This window comes from Lontra canadensis, unplaced genomic scaffold (assembly GCF_010015895.1).
Source record: "Lontra canadensis isolate GAN:19392208 unplaced genomic scaffold, GSC_riverotter_1.0 scaffold131, whole genome shotgun sequence".
In the NCBI taxonomy this organism is placed as follows: Eukaryota; Metazoa; Chordata; class Mammalia; order Carnivora; family Mustelidae; genus Lontra; species Lontra canadensis.
This window is the reverse complement of record NW_022631125.1, coordinates 3,480,132-3,499,993: the sequence shown is the minus strand read 5'-3', so window position 1 is coordinate 3,499,993 and position 19,862 is coordinate 3,480,132. Positions and strand designations below refer to the sequence as shown.

At 42.5% G+C, this 19,862-nt stretch overlaps 1 pseudogene; it reads right to left on the bottom strand.

The window, feature by feature from the left end:
* Positions 1-11,662: 11,662 nt before the first annotated feature.
* Positions 11,663-11,932, bottom strand: LOC116857987 (annotated as a pseudogene).
* Positions 11,933-19,862: the final 7,930 nt, after the last annotated feature.

Here is a 19,862-nt window from a genome sequence, read left to right as displayed (position 1 = left end):
GGCCTAAATTTAATACATTTTGGGAAATACTGACTTTCCATTATAGCTCTGAATTCAAAAAGAAAGCCTATTGCGGTTGGAAAGTAAGGGGCTATTGGTTAAAACAGAAATTACACACAAGTGCAGGGAGTACATCAGCTATCATCAGGAAGGAAGTTACTTACCCTGAATAGGAAAACATTTGAGTTTTAAAATGTCCTATGGTTCTGCCTCTTTGGGTTGTCAAAGGAGAGGCAGAAACTCCTGGGTGGGTTTCAGGCCAAATTTCTGTATATATATATATGTATGTATGTATGTATGTGTGTATGTATGTATATATGTATGTATCTATCTATCTATTTACCCATCCATCCATCCATCTTCATTCATTTTATTTGAATAGGTAATATATTCATATAGTTTAAAATTTACAAGGTACAAAGTGATATACGCCATAAACTTTCCCTTCCACTTGTCTTCCAGCCACAGTTTCCAATGTCTTGTCTATCCTTCTAGGGTTAACTTAAGTATATATAAACACGTGTGTATATATGTTCTTAAAACAGACATATATAGTGGCATACTATACATATTACATTCTGCACCTTGCTCTTTTCACGTGGAAATACATGCTTAAAGGCATCCCATATCCATACACGGGAAGTTTCCTTACTCTTATTTTTCCCACACCTACCAAATATTCTGTTGTATGGCTGTGCCGTAATGTAACTAACCAGTCACTTATTGATGGGTCTTTTCCAATTATAAACAATTCAAAGATGAATAAACTTGGATGTGCATTACTTTGCACAAGTGCAAACATACAGAGGATAAATTACTAGATACAGGATTGCTGGGTCCAACGATGGCAGTTGTTGTTGGTGCCTGGCCCGGAACTCTTTTATGGGACTGGCATACCCATTTCCTAGCTGCAGCAGGTGGTGGTTGCTGAAAGTTCACACCTGCTTTCTTTTCTGGGGAACTGCTGTTGACTGACAGTTGCTGCCTGACCTGCAGATGTCTTAGAAGTCACACGCCCTTCTGGGGGTGGCCCTTGACCAACGACTAACAGGTGCATGGGTGTAGCAGCCTGGCCTCTTTGTCTCTGGCCAGGACGGCCTCTGCGATCCACTTTTCACTCAAGAGCGCCTTGTGGGATCAGGCTGAGGCTAGATGGATCTGAATCTGCATCTTGCCCTAGTTCCTTCTCCTGACACCCCACTTCCCTTACTCCCCTGCAGGTTTCTCCGGAGAACATTTCCTCAGTAAGTCACCTGCACAAGAATCCTTGTTGCAGTCTCTGTTTCTAGGGGAAAGTAGTCTGCCACAAATGGTACATGCACGTGTAATTTTTGTAGATTTCATAGATATTGCTCAGTTGTCCTCCAGAGAGATTGTACCAAGGTAGACTCCTCCTAGAGAAGAAAAAGTGTTAGGGAAAATCTGATCATCTTAATTGCTCATCAAGTATTAGTGAATGAATGAATATATGCCATATCTTATTTTGGTGATGCTACATTTGGTGCAGCGTACCCATACTTTTTTGTTTGTTTCCAGAAGAACGGGGACACACATCTGCTTAAAATTTATGCTTCCATTTCATCCCATGCGGCTACTGATTCCATGGCCCTTTCCATTGCCGTGACTGCCAGCGAGTGTTGGAAAGTAGATGGCATGGGTAGGCAGAGGGAAGGGTGAGGAAGGTTTAGTACATTTTAGGATATAACAGGATATAAGGACTGGTGACTCTTTTCTTTTGAAATCTTGGCAAGGCACAAGATATCCAAATGAGAGGAAAATCTTTGGGTCCTACCGGGAGATTCTGCTTATGGATCTAAACCCGACCTATATTTTTAGGCAGCATATGGTTTAAACTGCAGTGTTGTCTGCATAAGCTAGAGGCAGGTGGCTGTGGGCTTTGCGGTCAGTGGACTTGGCATCCAATCCCAGCTCTTGCTGACTTGTAGCTCGATGACCTTATCTCTGAATCTTGGTTTCATTTTCAGTAAAACAGTAATGTCCATCTTGCCAAGTTGTTATGAAGATTCATTGTGTTTGGTCCCTAGTTGGGGTTCCGTAAAGAGTAGTGGGAAGTGAGTAGGGATTGTGGCTATTATCATAGCACTCTCACTGATCATGATAAAAGTTTTCCACACTAGGGAATTGTGTTTAGTACAGAAGAAGGCTACTTATTAACATTGTCCTATTCCAATTCTTTCATACTAACAAAGGCCCATGCTTCCCTCCCATCCCCTCCATCTCCCCAGTTCATTCAGGGGCCAGCAGAGACAACCAATAAAAGAAAGCTAAAGCATGTGGGTTTCAGGGTCTTTTCTTTGGGTAAATGTTTGGGAACCCAATGACATACACCCAAAAGGATGGACTGACTTCCTGTATGGTAAAGGATGGTAATGGTGAGAAGTTTTTCCATTTCCGTTGAAGACAGCCTAAAAGGCAATGGAAAGGCTGGAGCCCAAGGGATTAGGATGGACTTAAGCAAGATCTTCTAAGACCCTCATTGCTAGAACATTCCATACCTCTGGGTTTATTTGAGTGTAGTCCAGGTTTTTGATTCAGCATTGGCTTTGTACTATCTAAGCCACCCCAAAGAACTCTCATGAATAATACAAAATGCACACATTAAGAACAAAGGAACAAAACCAAAGATTGGGTTTGGGGGGTTTGTTTGTTTTTTTGTTTTGTTTTTGTTTTTAGCCCTCCATTATATTTAAAATCATTTTGGGGGGAAGTTTCAAATTATCTGCTTTCATTATATTCCCCACTGATGTCCTGCTCATAAATGTCGCATAATGAGTAGGGCTGTGGACAACTTTATTTGCTGATTTGTTTTGAAGGAGGAAGAAGGGCTTTCTTGAGAAAAGAAAACTGGAACATTTACTTAACAAAAGTTTATGCTGAAAGAGTTGTCTCTGTTTTGGAAAAATAGGGAAGCCAAATCTGTTTTGAGCCTTTCATGTGAGATAATGGTTTCAGAGTATCTCTTTACATCTTGTAATCATTACGCAAATTATTCTGTGTTCTTTTCCACAATAAAGTACTTCTCAGTACCCACAGTTGAAAGAACTTACAGATTGGGGCAGAGTGTGCTCCAAGCTCCCTCCCAACCCCCCGCAGTAGGGAAGGCAGATTCAGTAAGGGTCCAAGCAGTATGTAGTGTTCACAGTGCACACATCCAGGGGATGCCATTACATTGTGTCCTATGGGAATGATGACCCCCGGGAATTCGAAAGTGTAAACACTGAGCCCCAGAATTGCACCTCACTTAGTAATGTCACATTTTGCCTCTAAATGCCGCTTTGGGGGTCTTGCCTCATCAAGTTTCCCTAGGAAGCATTATCTACAGTCCAGGCCAACAACTTGCAATCAGTGTTGTCAGAGCAGAAGCTGGCCGCCAAATCCAGCTTAAGACACTCTTCTTCCTCTGTGTCCCAGTGGGGTGTAGAAGAGTGATTAAGGCGTGGGCCCTCATGGTCCTCACGGCATAGAGGAGAACTCATGAAAAGCAAGAGATTTTAGTGGTGCCTGGGTGGCTCAGACAGCTAAGCATCTGTCTTCAAGTCATTTCATGATCCTGGGGTCTTGGGATTGAGCCCCACGTTTGACATCTTCCCACCCCCTGGTTCAGTGGGTGTCTGCTTCTCCCTCTCCTTCTGCCTCTCCACCCAATTTATGCTCACTCTCTCAATCAAATAAATAAGATCTTTTTTTTAAAAAAAAAAGCAGGAGATTTTGGTCCTGTGGTCTATGGGCATGGTGACTATATTTTTTCAAACAAAAATCAAGACAAAGGATCTGGCAAAGGTTTATTTATAGTCTGTGGATATAGTTAAAAGGACTCTTACAAATAGTGGTTTTATGTGATTTACATGACAAATCATCGTGTTTTCTAAGAATGAAGTTATGAAATTGATGTTGTCCTAGGAATTGTAAAGTGCACTCACTTACCTATTATATGAGTATCATTTATCAAAAGCTTATTATTGAAACATCAAATTAAGTGCTTTACAGAAATTATCTCGTTTCCTCCTTAGGACAGCCCTAGGTGGGGGGCACTATAAATCCATTTTCCAGAGAAGACAACTAAAGTTCTGGATGAGAAGGAGCTTACAAAGAACGTGAAGCTCATAAGTGGTAGAGCTGATATTCCTACCTAGGCTGGCAGAACCCATTTTCTTCAATGATTGGGCTCTATACTATCTCTTCTATTTCATGGGGGCTTTCTACTCTTTTATTGGCACATTTTACTGTTTTATTTGGGTCTGGAGTGCAGCAAAAGGCTAGAACTCCACTAGGCCTACAATTCTCTACAAATATCTGCAACAGGAGATTTACAACTCTTTCCTATTGGCAGAGAATAAGTTATTCCTTATCTCTTCGGTTTAGTTCAGGACGACACACATTTATTAAGGATCTACTTAGTACCAGGCACAGGGTTAGTAGCAATGGAATATAAAGATTAATGAATATCAGTACTGCACTCTTTCTACCCTCAAAATGTGTGGATTAGAGGGAAAAGGTAAGCCCACGAAGAACTAATACAAGGCCAACTTTAATATGTGATGTACTTGAGAAGCTAATTGTTATGAGAGTTTCCAGAGGTGGAAATTAAATCTGACAAAAGAGGCCTCCTACAGAGACTAGCGTTTAATTAGGGCACTGGGAGATCATAAGGCTGTCATGGTTTCTCTGGTTGTGTAATTTACCTCAGAACTTAGTTGTGTAATTTACCCCAAAACTTAGTGGCATTAAACCATCCTTTTAATTATCTAAAAATCTTATGTTTAGGAATTCAGGAAGGTCTCAGTGGAGCAGTTCTTCCTGGGGGTCTCTTAAGTGGTTGTGGTCACATATGATGGTGTATAGTCATCTGAAGCCTCCAGGGGCTGGATGTCCAAGATGGCGCCCACACAGGGCTGGTGTTGATGCCGGCTCTCAGCCGGAAATCATTTGAGAGCTCAAGTGGGCTGTCACTGGGGTGCACGTGGCCTCCATAGCATGGTGGTCTCAGGCAGAAAACTGTGTGGGCTTTTCTGACCTGGCCTTGGGAGTCACGCAATGTCACTTCTACTGTATCTTATTGGTAAGGAGAGAGCCAGTCCAGATTCGAGGATCAAGGTCACACTGTAGAAGAGAATGCACACAGTCGGCCACAAGGGTGAAGGTGGAGTTGTGGGCAAATTGAGCTCTGGTGAGATACATCGGCAGGAGCAGGAAAGAGGGATGTTCAAAGTGTTTGGAAGGAAGAACCAGTTGTCTGGGAGAGCTGACATGAGGAGTGTGATGAGTTGGGAGAAGATAAATTTGAGAAATTATTTTCATCTAATGTCCATAGAGGGCTTTGAAAGCCCGAATGCTGTGTCTGGGTTTACTGAGAGGCGACCTAGTAATGAGATTAACAGCATGGCCTAGGAGTCAGCCAAAACACTTTCTGGATCAATCCTTGATTAGCTGTGGATGTTGGATAAATCTTACCCTTCCAGAGACTCTATGTTCTTACCAGCAAAAGAGGATTATTGTAACTTTGTTGCAGTGTTACTTTACAGGATAAGATAGTGCATGTGAATCACTTAATATATAATAAAGGGTGGCCATTATCATTACGCTGATAGTAGTAAGGCAGCCAATGAGAGTGTTTGAGGATAAAGGAACATGATCAGATTTGACATTCAGAAAGTTACCAGACAGGGGCGCCTGGGTGGCTCAGTTAAGGTTAAGCATCTTCCTTTGGCTCAGGCCATGATCCCAGGGTCCTGGGATTGAGTCCCACTCAGTGGGGAGCCTGCTTCTCCCTCTACCTGCCGCTCCACCTGCTTGTACTCTCTCTCTGTCAAATAAATAAATAAAATATTTTTTTAAAAAAAAGATTACCAGCTAGGCCTGAAGTCAGGAAGACCAGTAGAAAGAAATGCCATTACTGTAGTTAAGAAGCCACGAGAGACTGAACTGGGGTGGTGACTGGAAAGCACTCAGGATAACAAGATGTTGAGGAGATAGAGGTTTTATTTGGTGGCTCATTGGCTACAAGGGTGAGGGAGAAAGAGGGAGCACCTGATTTGGGTCAGAGGTCAGAGTGCAGAGGGAAGGTCCTCTTGGTTGGTTGCTACAAAAAAAGCAGCATTTCTATTGTCTAGGATGGCTCTTGCTCTCCACATCAAGGAAGTGTCTTCCACAAGGTTCTAGAAGCAGAACCTGAGACAGGGATTTCTTGGGCAAGGATTCTCAGGAGAATGAGAAGGAGGGAAGCTGGATGGAACGAGGGAAAACATGAAAAAACATGGTGGTTTCACCTGGAGACTAGCTTCAGAGGGATCCCATAGGGAGGTTTGCAGTTTGACTATACCACACAGCCACACCTTCAGGCAGAGTGGGCCTGACTTTCGTGCTTCCTAGCCAGTCAGTTGTCAGCTTTGGGGTAAGGTGTCAACTTCCTTGCTAGATGGTTCCATTCGGCCAAGAGCAATTCTCTGGAGAAAGAAGAAGCTGTAAGCTTTCAGCAACTACCATCCCTAGCAGCTAGGGAACAGGCGTACTGGCCTGGGAAAGGGGATTTGGATGAGGAACCACTAGTGTGACCATTACAAGGGTAAGGGTTATGATCAGTTTGCTCAACACCTTTTCGGAGTCGGGGAACTACGGCAACTGCACTTCTGCTCAGTATGCTTCTGATCATCGTAGACTATTCCTTTAGGTTGCAGGCTCTGATAAAAACTATGTTTAGGAGTTCATCGTGCTTCTTAAAGAATCTTAGAGTATGGCATTATGCGTGTGCAGACGGCTGAAATGTAGGCTGGCGGTGAGTCTATGGAGCCTCTTGGCCTGCTAACAGGAAGAGAGAGAGGGAGGGAGGGAGAAAGTACCGATAGAAAAGAGCACACAAAGATATGCATTACGTCATACTTACTTGTAGAAGTTTCCTCATAATTTATGTGCCTCTCAAAGGACCCAGCAAGGGCTATTTATTTCATCTCTAGTTCTGCGATCTTCTGTTCCATGCACACTGGATTTGATTGATATTAGACAAATCACTGTTTTTTTTGAAATGGGAAACGTCTGAAGCAATCTTTGTACATGGGGCATGATAAATTTAACTTTTTGCATAGGTACTGTTTCCTTCTTTAAAGTCAACAGAAATGATTAAACAAGAATAACTTACATAATTCAAAGTAAATACGTACACACATACCAAGTCTGTAGATGAATGGTTAGGCTGCCTGCCACCAGAAATCTCCCACTTCCCTTTTATTATTAGAAGCAAACACAAAACCGAATCAACACCATCAAGGGTTTGCCCACTTGGAAAGGATATTGCATTCCAGAGAGGGCCAAAGGTTATGCTTCTCAGGACGATTGTATATTGTTTTCTCTCAAGTTCATGGGAAAATAATAGTTGTTATCTTCTGCCTCCAAGCCAGGTTTTCAGCACTCAGAGTCCTTCTAGAAGGGAAAGGCACCCCTGTTTTGTGCCTTTTATAAATGACCCTCTTTGGCCACTGTTCAGGAAGCCCTCCTACTGGACTGAGCTCGTCTATTTATCGCCATGGTTCTACTCTATTCTGTTATAGCCATCTAAGACATCCTCAGTTTCAGAAGGAGAGAACATACTCATGAAAACCACTCACAGACAATCACCATTTCTATGCTGGACAGACAACCATGTAAGAATGAGCTGCCAGAGGTTATGTTTTGACCAGATGACCACAGATAAATGGTTTCCAAATATGTGTTAGATGCTGTTGCATTGAGTGAGCTAATTAAGTCCTAGGGATTAAATGCTAGTGGGGTTTCTCACTTCTGACAAGATTAATGTTTAAGATGAACATGTTCTGTAGATATTTAAAATGAAAAAAAACTCAGGTGCCTGGGTGGCTTAGTTGGTTAAGCATCTACCTTCAGCTCAAGTCATGATCCCATGGTCCCAGGATCGAGCCCCATAACGGGCTCCCTGCCCAATGGGGAGTTTGCTTCTCCCTCTCCCTCTGCCGCTCCCCCTGCTCATTCTCTCTCTCTCTCTCTTTCTCTCTCGCTGGCTAGCTCACTGTGTCTCAAATAAATAAATAAAATCTTCAAAAAAAAAAAAAAGAAAGAGAAGCACTCAACTTTTCTCATCTGTTGTATGATGAAAAGATGAAGATTCAAGAAACCCTAACTTACAGTGGCACGAGACTTTGGACAAGTCTTTGAGCCTCAGCTTCTGGATCTCTAGAGTGATAATATATGTTAGACCTGTCACCCAGCATTGCTCCTTACATCTAAAGAGATATAAATGGAAAGGAACTTTGTAAACTCCTGAATGATGTTCAAATACTGGAAACTAGGAGACATTAAAGTATTATACACTTAAAATGTCTTCTTTTATTCCACAACATAGGAAATATATATTTGTAACAAAAATATAGGAAACAATTTAAAAGGGAAAGACAGTTATAGGATTTAAGAGGTTATTAGTTATTAGTTATCATTAGGGGTTGAATGGGAGCCCCCAAAAGATACATGTGAGTTTTAGCCCCCAGGTACTTGTGAACGTGACTTTCTTTGGAAAGAGGGTCTTTGCAGATATGATTAAGTTAAGGATTTTGAGATGAGAGCATCCTGGATTAACTGGGTGGCCCTAAATCCTAAAAGAAGTGCCCTTATTAGAAGAGGAGAAACACAGACGACAAATGTAGAAGAAGGCCGTGTGAAAATAGAAGCAGACTGGAGTGATGTGTCCACAGCCAACCAGAGGCTGGAAGAGGCAAGGAAGGAGTCTTCCCTAGAATCTTCAGATGAAGCATGGTTCTACTGACACCTTGATTTCAGACTCCTGGCCTCCAGAACAGTGAGAGAACACATTATTTTTTTGGTGGAAGGGAGCAGAGGGAGAGGGTGAGAGAGAGAGAATGTTAAACAGGCTCCACACCCAGCAGGGAACCCATCACAGGGCTTGATCCCATAACCCAGAGATCATGAACTGAACGAAAATCAAGAGTCAGACACTAAGCCAACCGAGCCACCCAGGTGCCCCAAGAGAATACAATTCTATTGTCATAAGCCACCTAGTTTGTGGTAATTTGTTATGGGCGTCCTTCAAAATTAACAGAGATGCTCATCATAAAAAAAGCCCAGTGAATTTCCTCAGGTCAGGGAATGAGCAGAGTTTTGAAAGACAAAGGAAGCCCGGGGTTGGCAATCTTCAGTGCATGGCTTTTCTAATAAAAAAAAAGTTTATTGCCTGTCCTCTCTAAAGGAGCACAGTCACTTTAAACAGACCAGAGGAAAACAGCATTAAAAGCTATAATAAAGGCAAGTTAGGGGAAGGTTGGGAAGGAAAGTAATCACAGCAAATAATAAGATTGAGTCTGTTGAGTGGCCTTATCTTGTATTAAGGAAAGACTTTTGGCATGGAATTAAGCAGGTGAGCATTTCCTCTCAAAGTGGAACATGGGGATAAAAGAAGAAAGGGATTAGGAATGGAAACAATTAAGGAATAGAAGAGAAAAACACCTAATCGATCCAGAATGTAGACCTCCTTTGCTCAGACCTTACTTGTTTTTATTTTTTGACTACATTTAGTTGTGTTTAGACATTTTTTTAAAATTTAGATTCAATTAGCCAACATAGAGTACACCATCGGTTGTGTTTAAACATTTTAATGAAGAGATTGATTTTTATCAAGTCATGTTGGGAAAATTTCATTGTTTAATTGGGGTGAGTCTCAGCAAAGGAAGTCTTTGACTAATTAAGCCACTTTAATGAGGTACCTGGTACCTGCAGCTCAACCACTTGGAGCCCTAATTGATAATTTGGATTTTCCATGTCCTGAGACTGAACTCTTCCCCAGAAGGCGATTTACAGGAAGTCCTGCCCAAGGCAGAAGTCACCTTAAGGTAAAGTCTGCCTGGTTCCTATTTTGTCAATCCCCAACCCCCTTAATTTTCTTCTTTTCTACTCACTTGGTACATTTCTATGGTTGTTTGGTTGTTAAAAAGAATAATAAGCACCAGTTACCTCTGGGCATTTATGATTTCACAGATACTCTTTGACTTTTGTGATGATCTCGGGAGGTACCTATTACCATCCTTGTTTTATGCATGGGGAAACCAAGGAGCTATGGCAACATTGAAGGTAGTGTGGGGAGTGGAAGTCAAATAGATTTGGGATTCAATTTCTGGCTCCATATTCAGAAATAAGCTATATGACATTGTTTTATTTTGTTTCAATCTGTATCCAGCCTTATTAAAGATTCTTTTTGGGGCACCTGGGTGGTGCAGTTGATTAAGCATCCTACTCTTGGTTTCAGCTCAGGTCTTGATCTCAGGGTCTTGAGATGGAGCCCCATATCAGGCTCCCCACTCAGTGCAGAGTCTGCTTGAGATTCTCTCTCTCCCTCTGCCCCTCCTGTTCATGCTTTTTTCCTTCTCTCTCTCTAAAGTAAATACATAAATCTTTTTTTAAAAAATATTTTTATTTATCTGGCAGACAGAGATCACAAGTATGCAGAGAGGCAGGCAGAAAGAGGGGGGAAGCAGGCTCCCCACCAAGCAGAAAGCCCGATGTGGGGCTCAATCCCAGGACCCTGGGATCATGACCTGAGCCAAAGGCAGAGGCTTTAACCTACTGAGCCACCCAGGCGCCCCAATAAATAAATTAAAAAAAATAAAGATACTTTTCATAAACAATCACAGTATTTCAGGCAGGACATGGGCAGATGATAGTTAACAGTATACAACAACCTTTGAACTCCCTTCTTCAATGGGCTAGCAAAAGCAGAAAGCCACTACAAAACCTAATGAAGTCTTCATCTGATGATCTGAACACGGAAAGTTTAGAGTGAGGGTTGACAGCTGACATTTAGCATGTTGCTTAACAGCTTTTCACAAGCTGACCCTGATTTTCCGGAAATGAAATGAAAATGGCAGAATTACGAATCTAAAGATCCACAAGCTAAAAAAGGAACTCTTTCGAGAGATGCCATCTCCATGGTGACGCTGTAAAGTCCAGATTGCCTGACATAATGAGAACCATGCCTTGGGGTCAGGTTCCAACAGGCCTCTGGGTTTAAGGAGGTCAAGTCTATGTTGAAGGCAGAGAGGGAGAAGAGGATATAAAAAAATGAATTTTAGTCTTTCCACACCACCAAGGCATTTGTGCCAAGGTAGCTCATGTGTGTCAACATCAAGAAATCCCTCCTCTTGGCAACCGAGAGAGAAGTTTCTCAAAACTAGAAGGGAAAGGTGTTTTTCCCCTTGGTTTTTTTGTTTTGTTTTTGTTTTTTAAGATTTTATTTATTTACCTGAAAGAGAGTGAGAGAGCACAGCAGGGGGGTAGGGGCAGGGACAGAGGGAGAGGAAGAAGCAGTCTCTTTGCCAAGCAGGGAACCCAATGTGGGGCTCGATCCCGAGACCCCAGGAACATGACCTGAGCCAAAGGCAGATGCTTAAGTGACTGAGCCACCCAGGGGCCCAAGTGTTTTACCCTTTCATCAATCTAGCTTCAGAGATATGTTAGTGACAATATGCCCCTCGCCCAAAACAACAACAAAGCACTCTGTGTGCCAACAACACATCATTTTAAAAAAAGTAAAACAAAATTCTGAATTTTTATAAAACTTGATAAAAAAAAACAACAATATTTCAAACTGTGGGGTCATCGGAAGTACACAGTTATCAAAAATGCACATGCTTCACTTGGCATGTCCAGCACCTTCAGCTTTCTGTGCCTGGTCAATTGGGGCACCTCGGTTTTCTGCGGGGTTATTCCCATCTGTGCCCACACCAGCTTCCCCCTTTTGCCCTTTGGGTACCTTCTCTCCCTTCTTGGCAGGGGACCTTTTTAGGCTTGGGCTCTGGCTTTGGAGGAGCAGGATTAGCAGACAGCAGATCTTCTCTGTGGCTTAATCCTTCACCTTGACTTTATCTTCTTTAGCTCCCCCTTCAGCCTTTCTCCTGGGCATGGTGGCAATGGCGGAACATAGGTCCTGGACGCTGGGATGCAGCGACACTCAGCCTTTGGCTGGTCCAGGGGTTGTTCTTGCCTTTTCTTCTTCACACTGCTTGTAAGCTGTGTGACCTAGGCGAGATAAGGTTCCCTAAGCCTCAGTGCTCTCATATATGAAATGGGATACTTACTACTCCATTTTCTTGTGCTCTAAAGAGCCTTTCATTTTAATTTTTTAAAGGATTTTATTTATTTATTTGACAGAGAGGAACACAAGCTGGAAGAGAAGCAGGCAGAGGGAGAAGCAGGCTCCCCACTGAGCAGGGAGCCCGATGCAGTACTTAATCCCAGGACCCTGAGATCGTGACCCGAGGGGAAGGCAGGTGCTTAACTGAGCCACCCAGGTATCCCTGTGGAATTGCTATTAAACTGATGATGTATTCTCATTGACAGCATTTGATAATTGATAATTGAGCCATTCCCTTCCAGGTTCTTATAAAGATGAAAGATTATGTATGTAAGTGCTTGATACAGAGTCAGAGCTCAAGAAACTTTGTTACATTTCAGTAACTTGGTCATAGGCTGTATTACTAGCGAGTGAGAAAGCCAAGATTGGAACTAAGTTTGTAACCATAATTACGGAGCTCCTTCTCTATTAGCCTTAAATTCTAGCCTCAGATAGTGAGGGAAATAGCTCATTATATGTGCTGTGAGTCGGTCTCTCACGTCACAGCCCAGACTCCTTGATTCTCATAATTCTGTCTGCTCTTCCTAATTCCTACAATCTTCACCAGGCATAAATCATGTTGAACCCATCATTTTAAAATTGAAATTGTAATCCTTAAGTCAATGCACACAGGACTTTTATAATTATTATTTGTTACATTAAGTTGTCATATGTTACCTTTTCGAGACTGAGCTTCTGGGATAATAGGAACGAGGTGAAGCATCAAATAGGCTAATAGGCAAATAGAAAGATAAATCTTTAAATTGTTGAAATGAAGTTAAGTCTTTAGCCGACTCCAATACTCTCTGCTTTGTACTGCTTCTTTTTCTCCCAGAGGGAATCAATGATCCATCACTGTATTAGTGATTGGTGTTAGTGTTCCCCTAACTATTGAGAATGGCTCTGAGTTGGGGAGGGGAGTGTGGCCAAGGATCTCAACCACAAAGTTGGTGTAGTAGGTGATGATGGTGATGATGATGATAATGATGATGATGATGATGATGATGGATGGTAATGATGCTTTGCCTGCCCAGCATCCAGTCTTCTTTTCCATCGGAGAAACTCTATCTTCCCTCCATCCTTGTGATGTTCCGGAGGTCAGATTCATCCTAGGGGTGGTTGAGAAACCCGGGCCTGGACAATCAGCCCATTTTATCCCTTTGGCCACCATATTTGTTACAGGGATGAGTAAATCACTGAACATTTTTTGCTTAATCTAGTTTGAGTTTTAACTTTTTAATATGTTCAGTTGGAAAAGTCCATCTTCACTAATGTAATTGGAAATCAAGACCAATTGGCAACTGAGGACACTTGCATAGCCATGGGCTCATGCGAGAACTAAACCCTTAACGAGGAGTCGATGAGAATAGTTTTTCAGGTCCCCTGGCACCATCAAGGAAGAGGCTTTCCCTGCTGGACCAACCCAGGTGTAAAATCAGCCAGGCAGATATTTTCATTAGCCCTGAAGTTATCCTCATACCACAAATCAATAACCTTTTTTAAAAAAAAAAATCACCCAATTCCCTACTCTTGACTCTAGTGTCTGCCAGCTAATCATTTGGACTTAATGTAGCCCTTCTTCTCTGGGAAGGAGTACATACAGCAGGTGAAACCCATACTCTGGGAGGTGTTTGGGAGGTAGTACAAATAAATAAACTCACGGGTCTCGTTTGTAAGTGAACCTCCTGCAAATCTGATTATCACAAGTCAGTCCAATTAGTGAGCTCAACTTCAGATAATTTTGCACGTTTGAATTTCTGAACCTGCCAATTTGAAAATCATCGCATCCTAAACAGTAATGATTAGCAGCAAGTGAAGAACCACCTTAAAGATGAGCTCAAAATACCAAATCTTTAAATCACATACTTGCTGTTTTCTCTTGAGCATAGACTGGAGTTCATGTTCTTTGAAATGTATTTCCCTTATCTAAGATCTAAGATCCTGTATGCATCGCGCCGGCATTCAGTGAGGGTGTGGGGGCTGATAGACTTGCCTGCTTTTCCCCAAGACCCCAGCCACCAAACTTCACAATCCTTTGTGTGGTTGCTTAGGTATTAGCTATGAGAAGCTGTGACAGCCCTGGTAAGATGTTCTAAAATGGTACTTGACAAAGTGGTTCAGTCTTTCAGAAAGTTTACATCCATGACTACCCTGGGGAGGTGTGAAGTTCTAGAGCCAGTGGTGGAAAAAATCAAATGTCCGATTTATTTGACAATATGGCTTCCTGCAGCATCTTCAGATAAAGAATGACATTTAGAGAAGATGTCTCTTGATTAAGAAGACTTGATATTCCTATGGGAATTGCAAATATTAAACTATTAGTAGATTTGCTAGGGATTTTGTTTGTTAAGTACAACAAATGCCAAGTATCTGCTATGTACATGACATGGGTTAAGTAAATGTTCTTTTTTACACAATCTAAGTGCAAGATACTGTCAAACTAATTTCATAATCATTTCATAAGCCAGATAAAGGCACTTACCATAAAGGTTGTAATGTTTTTTAAATGTCAGAGCAGTAACTGAACAATTATAAGAGTTAGGGCACATTTTATTATTAATTTGTCACTCTTACTGTGACATTAACTTCCTTCCTCCAAATTGCTCATTTGACATTTTTCCAATCCAGACTGTGTGAGGAGCTTCACAATGGACATGGACTTATCTTCCTTCTTCTTTTTTACAATGTATTTTTTAAAAAGAACTTTCTTGTCATGAGAAAAAGTTCAAATGATATAAAAGCAAATGTTCCCTTTTATTCATACCCAATCTTACTCCCCTTTCCAGAAGTTAACTGTTTAGTGTCTCTACTTCCAGCCACTTCTGTATGTATTTATGAAAAAATATGTGCACGGGTCAGTTAGTATATGGTTTTATTTTTGATGTGTGTGTTTATAAATTGGATCATAGTGTATATATTGCTTTGCGACTTGCCTTTTTCACTTAATGGGGATGTTATGGATCTCTTTGTATCAGTACACGTAGATTTATTCATACTATCGTTCAACAAATATCTATTGAGCACTACTGTGGACTTTATTTTTTTATTCTTTTAAAATATTTTATTTGGGGCACCTGCGTGGCTCAGTTAAGCATCTGCCTTTGGCTCAGGTTATAATCCCAGTGTTCTGGGATTGAGCCCCGCATTGGGCTCCCTGCTCAGCGGGGAGTCTGCTGCTCCCTCTCCCTCCGTTGCTCCCCCTGCTTGTGTTCCCTCTCTCGATGTGCCTCTCTTTGTCAAATAAATAAATAAAATCTTTAAAAATAAATAAATAAATAAAATACTTTATTTATTTATTTGAGAGAGAGATAGCACAGAGGGAGAGGGAGAAGCAGGGTCCCCACTGAGCAGGGAGCCCAATGTGGTGCTTGATCCCAGGACCCTGACATCATGACCTGAGCCGAAGGCAGATGCTAAATTGACTAAGCCACCCAGGCGCCCCTACTGTGGATTTTATTGTTGTTCAGCAAATATTCCCTCTCCTTTCCCCAGCTTCTCAGGGGAGGAATATATTTCCAGTATATTTCCCTATCCCATTGATGTGGAGTTTGCTCCTATGACTCGCATAGGTCAATGGAATGTGGTTGGTGGAAGTGACAGTGCGCTGGATCCTATCAGAAGCTTTTAGAAGCACTGCAAGTTCTGTTAGCCTTCTTGGGCTCCTGCTGAAAGAATACTATACTATGTCCCCCATGTCCTTCAGCCTGGTCCCTGGTAGAGGAAGACACATGGAGCAGACCTGAACGCAACCCACAGCCTGGAACGGAGTTGTTACAGGTGACTATAGAATGATAAGCAATAAACAAAACATTTGTTGCTGTAAGCCATTGGGATTTGGGGATCCTTGTGACTCAGTGTGATCACACCCAAACCTGACTGATATAAATATGTGTTATTTGCCAGGCATTGTTCTAGATGCTGGGAACGCAACAATCTATGTAAAATCTATGTAGATCCCTGTCTACATAGAGTTTACATTAAAAATCGGGGTAGTACTCCATGGAACAGTTGTACCGTAGTAAAGTATTCTCTCTTTTTGAGTCTCAGAGGCCTTTTGTAGAAATGCTTAACATGCAATATCTGTGTGTCTTCTAATCTTCTGCCCCCTCCATCCCTTCCTTCCTATCACGACTGCCATCTGTTCACTTCTCCCCTCTTCACCTTCTACGTTGACTGTGGAAAAACCCATTGGTTCTCCTCTTGGTTCTGTGCACCCTCAGATATCCTGTGCATTATGACAGGTGCAACTTCTAGCCATGACCTTGCTTCATGCCAAATGCAGTAACCCATTTTCCTTCTTTACAAAATGTGACGTCTGACTTTCAAGGTCCACCCCCTCTCAGTTTTCCAGTTTCATCCTTTCCTTAGTCCTGCAGGCTCATATCTTGCCAGATCAACCTGCTTGCTGCCCAGAGCACACATCTTGTAGTGAACTTCACCCAGAATTTTCCTTTCAGAACCAAGTTACTCATTCCCCCAAGTGCTGGGAGCATTGGTGGATGCTGGCTTTCATATGCGTACCTCTCTGTGGATTGCTCTTGGATGGAGAGGACCACCTCACACAAGATTCACATTCCTTTCCCAGGGACAGCCTACATCCAATGACTGGTACACAGTGGGGGGAGGTGTCTATAAAGACCTGTCCCCCTTGTCTCAAGGCAACTCTGAAAAGTCATTCCAGCTTCTGAACAATTCATGTAATTGGCTAAGGCCTTTTTAATGACTGTACTATAGCCCAACACCCTCCTTTGCCTAATCCTACTTTCCTCGCTCCCCCATAAAAGTTGATCTCAATGACTTCATAATACATTTTTGGAATGCTAAACTCTAGCTCAGAGTCTGCTTCCTGGGAGATATTGACATAAAACACACCCTGTAGGTCCTTGGGCCCTTCCCATGGGACCCTTGACCATGCTATTTCCTCCACCCGGAACACCCTCCCTATAATCTTCTGCTGGTTAAAACTCTACCCATACTTCACAGCCTCCCCTAAAATCACCCACTCCATAAATTTATCCCTGATTCTTGAACCCAGAAGTCCTTGCTCTCCCCTCAAACACTCCATCAGCAATATTCTTTTCATGCTTCTGTTAACGGTGCTATGGGGGCTGGCATGTTGTAAGGGAAGAGTTCAGAATTTGGAGTCTAGCAGATTGGTACTCCTCCCCTTACTAGTCAGGTGACCATGGACTCCTCAGTTTTTCTTATCCATAAAATAAGGGAAAAAAGGCTACTTTGTAGAACTAATATGAGCATTAAGTGACATAATGCAGATAAAATGCACAAATGGTGCATAAGAGGTGCCCAAGTTCAAGATCCTGCCAACACTTTTCTTTCTTCTTCCCTTTATTATATCTTGCATCTTTGTTAATTATGCCAGTCATTTGTGCACTTGTTTCATCTGCCAATATGCTTGGTAAGGACTGGAATATGTCTTCTTATTTTTGCATTCACACAGTGCTTAGCACAAAGAGCTTAATAAATGTTATTGAACTGAATGCCACTTCTGGGCAAAATCTTCTGGTTTGTTTTTGGAACCAAGAATTTCTCTGTTGTATCCCATTATTCATAAATTTATCACACAAGGGAGTGCAGAATGTCTATTTATGGGATCTCAATGAGACCTGTACTCCAGCAGTACTAAAGCGCTCCATGCCTTTGCCCATGCTGCCTCTCTTCTTAGAATGTCCTTCCCCTCCTTTGGTGGGATAATGTCCACTCATCTTTTAAAATTAATTGCAGAACGGGGCACCTGGGTGGCTCAGTCAGTTAAGTGTCTGCCTTCAGCTCAGGTCATGATCCCAGGGTCCTGGGATCAAACCCCCCATTGGGTCCCCTGCTCATCAGGGAGCCTGCTTCTCCCTCTGCCCCTCACCCTACTTGTGCACTCACTCTCTCTCTCTCACTCTCTCTCTTTAAAATACATAAAATCTTAAAATAAAATAAAAAATAAATAAATAAGCTTGCAATAAACGGGTCTTTTAAATCTTCTGAGTCCCTTTTCACCTGACTGGCTGGCTGTCTTGCAAAACAAGCATCATATACAATTCTTTTTTCTGGCCTGGTATTTCCCAACTAGCAGGTTGGGACACTCTGGTAGGTCATGAAGATGTTCTTAATGTGTCACAATATCCTTGATTTCCTCATTCTCTGTTATCAATTTCTGACAGGGAGGGTAGGATTAGTGGTATTGTGGTAGAAAGAGGAGGTGGGACAACATAGGCAAATACACGTGAGTGACTAGAGGCCCCATGTTTGGGGGTGGGGGTGGCTACAGAGCTGGATCGGCGAAGGACTGGATGGGATGCAGCAGGAGGCGAGAGGCTGCCCACCCTGCCTGTATCCCACTTTTGCACAAGGTTGGTAAACATAGAGATTTCAAGTGTCGGCAAATGAAAATGTGTCCCATAGGTGTCCATGCAAAGAGTGCTCACATGTTACAACTCTTGTGGTCGAAAAATGATGGAAACTCACCTGGAACCACCTTAGGCAAAATGGGAGATATAGTGGCTCATGTAGAAAACTCTGAGAAAGGCAGAGATGGCGCTGGCTTCTGGGAGGAACAGGGATAGGGGCTATTGCCCCACTAGGGTAGAGAGTGCCGGTTTCTCTGTGTCAGCTTTCCTCTTTCAGACAGGCTTTTCCACTAGACTGAACCACAGATGACACAGCTGCCAGTTCTCATCTTCCCACGTTTCATTCACCCAAGTCACAAAACAAGTATCTATGGAGCACCTATTACATTGCCAGCCATTGTTCCAGATACCGGAAGAGCAGGGAAAGAAAAACAAGAAAAAAATCCTTCTTTTTATATTCTGGGGGAGGAAATTCAGGCAGTATACAAAAGTAAAAGGGAGGAGTTTATAGTATGTGAGAAAATAATAAACACTATGGAAGAAAATGTTCAACCATAGAAGGGGGATCGGGAGTGCTGGGATGGGGGTGGGGTTGAATGTTGTGATTTAAAAAGTCAGGCAAGGCCTTACTAAGGAGATCGCATTGGGGCAAAGATCTGAAGGAAGAGAAAAGGCGAGCCATGCAAGTAACAACTGAGAGAGAACTGCAGGTGCAAAGAACACAAGGTAGGCGTGGGTTGGCATGTGCAAAGAACATTAGCAAGACCACTGAGACCGCATTGGAGCGAGCAGGGGGAAACTAGTAGGCAAGGAGGCCAGGGTGGTAAGGCAGATTACATGGAGCTTTGTGGGTCATAGTAAAGAGTTTGACTTTTACAGAGTCTGAGACAACCGCCACAGGGGTTTGCAAGGAGGAATGACATTATCTGATTTGCATTCGGCTCTGTCTTGTACTGAGAATGAACCATAGAGAGGCAAAGGCAGAAGGAGGGAGACCAGTTGCCTATTGCAATAATCCAAGTGAGATATGATGGCGGTTTGGACCAGGTTTGCTCTCTGAGAGGGATTGCTACTCTTTCCCAAGCTCCAGTGTAAAGGGGCATGAAGGCTATGAGGTCATGGGGTCACATGGTCACAAGTATGGCTTGTTGTCCCAATGGGAGCATTTGGATGGCACGGAAGAAGGAGCAGTTTCTCTAAAAAGGAGAGAGCTGTTTCTAGAAGAAGGGAAAAGTGGGAGGAAAACACTTCAAACACCGTTTACTCAAGATGGCTTTAAAAATGAACATAGGGGAAGGGAAGGACAAATAAAAAAAGATACAGACAGGGAGGCAAATCATAAGAGACTTTTAACTATGGGGAAC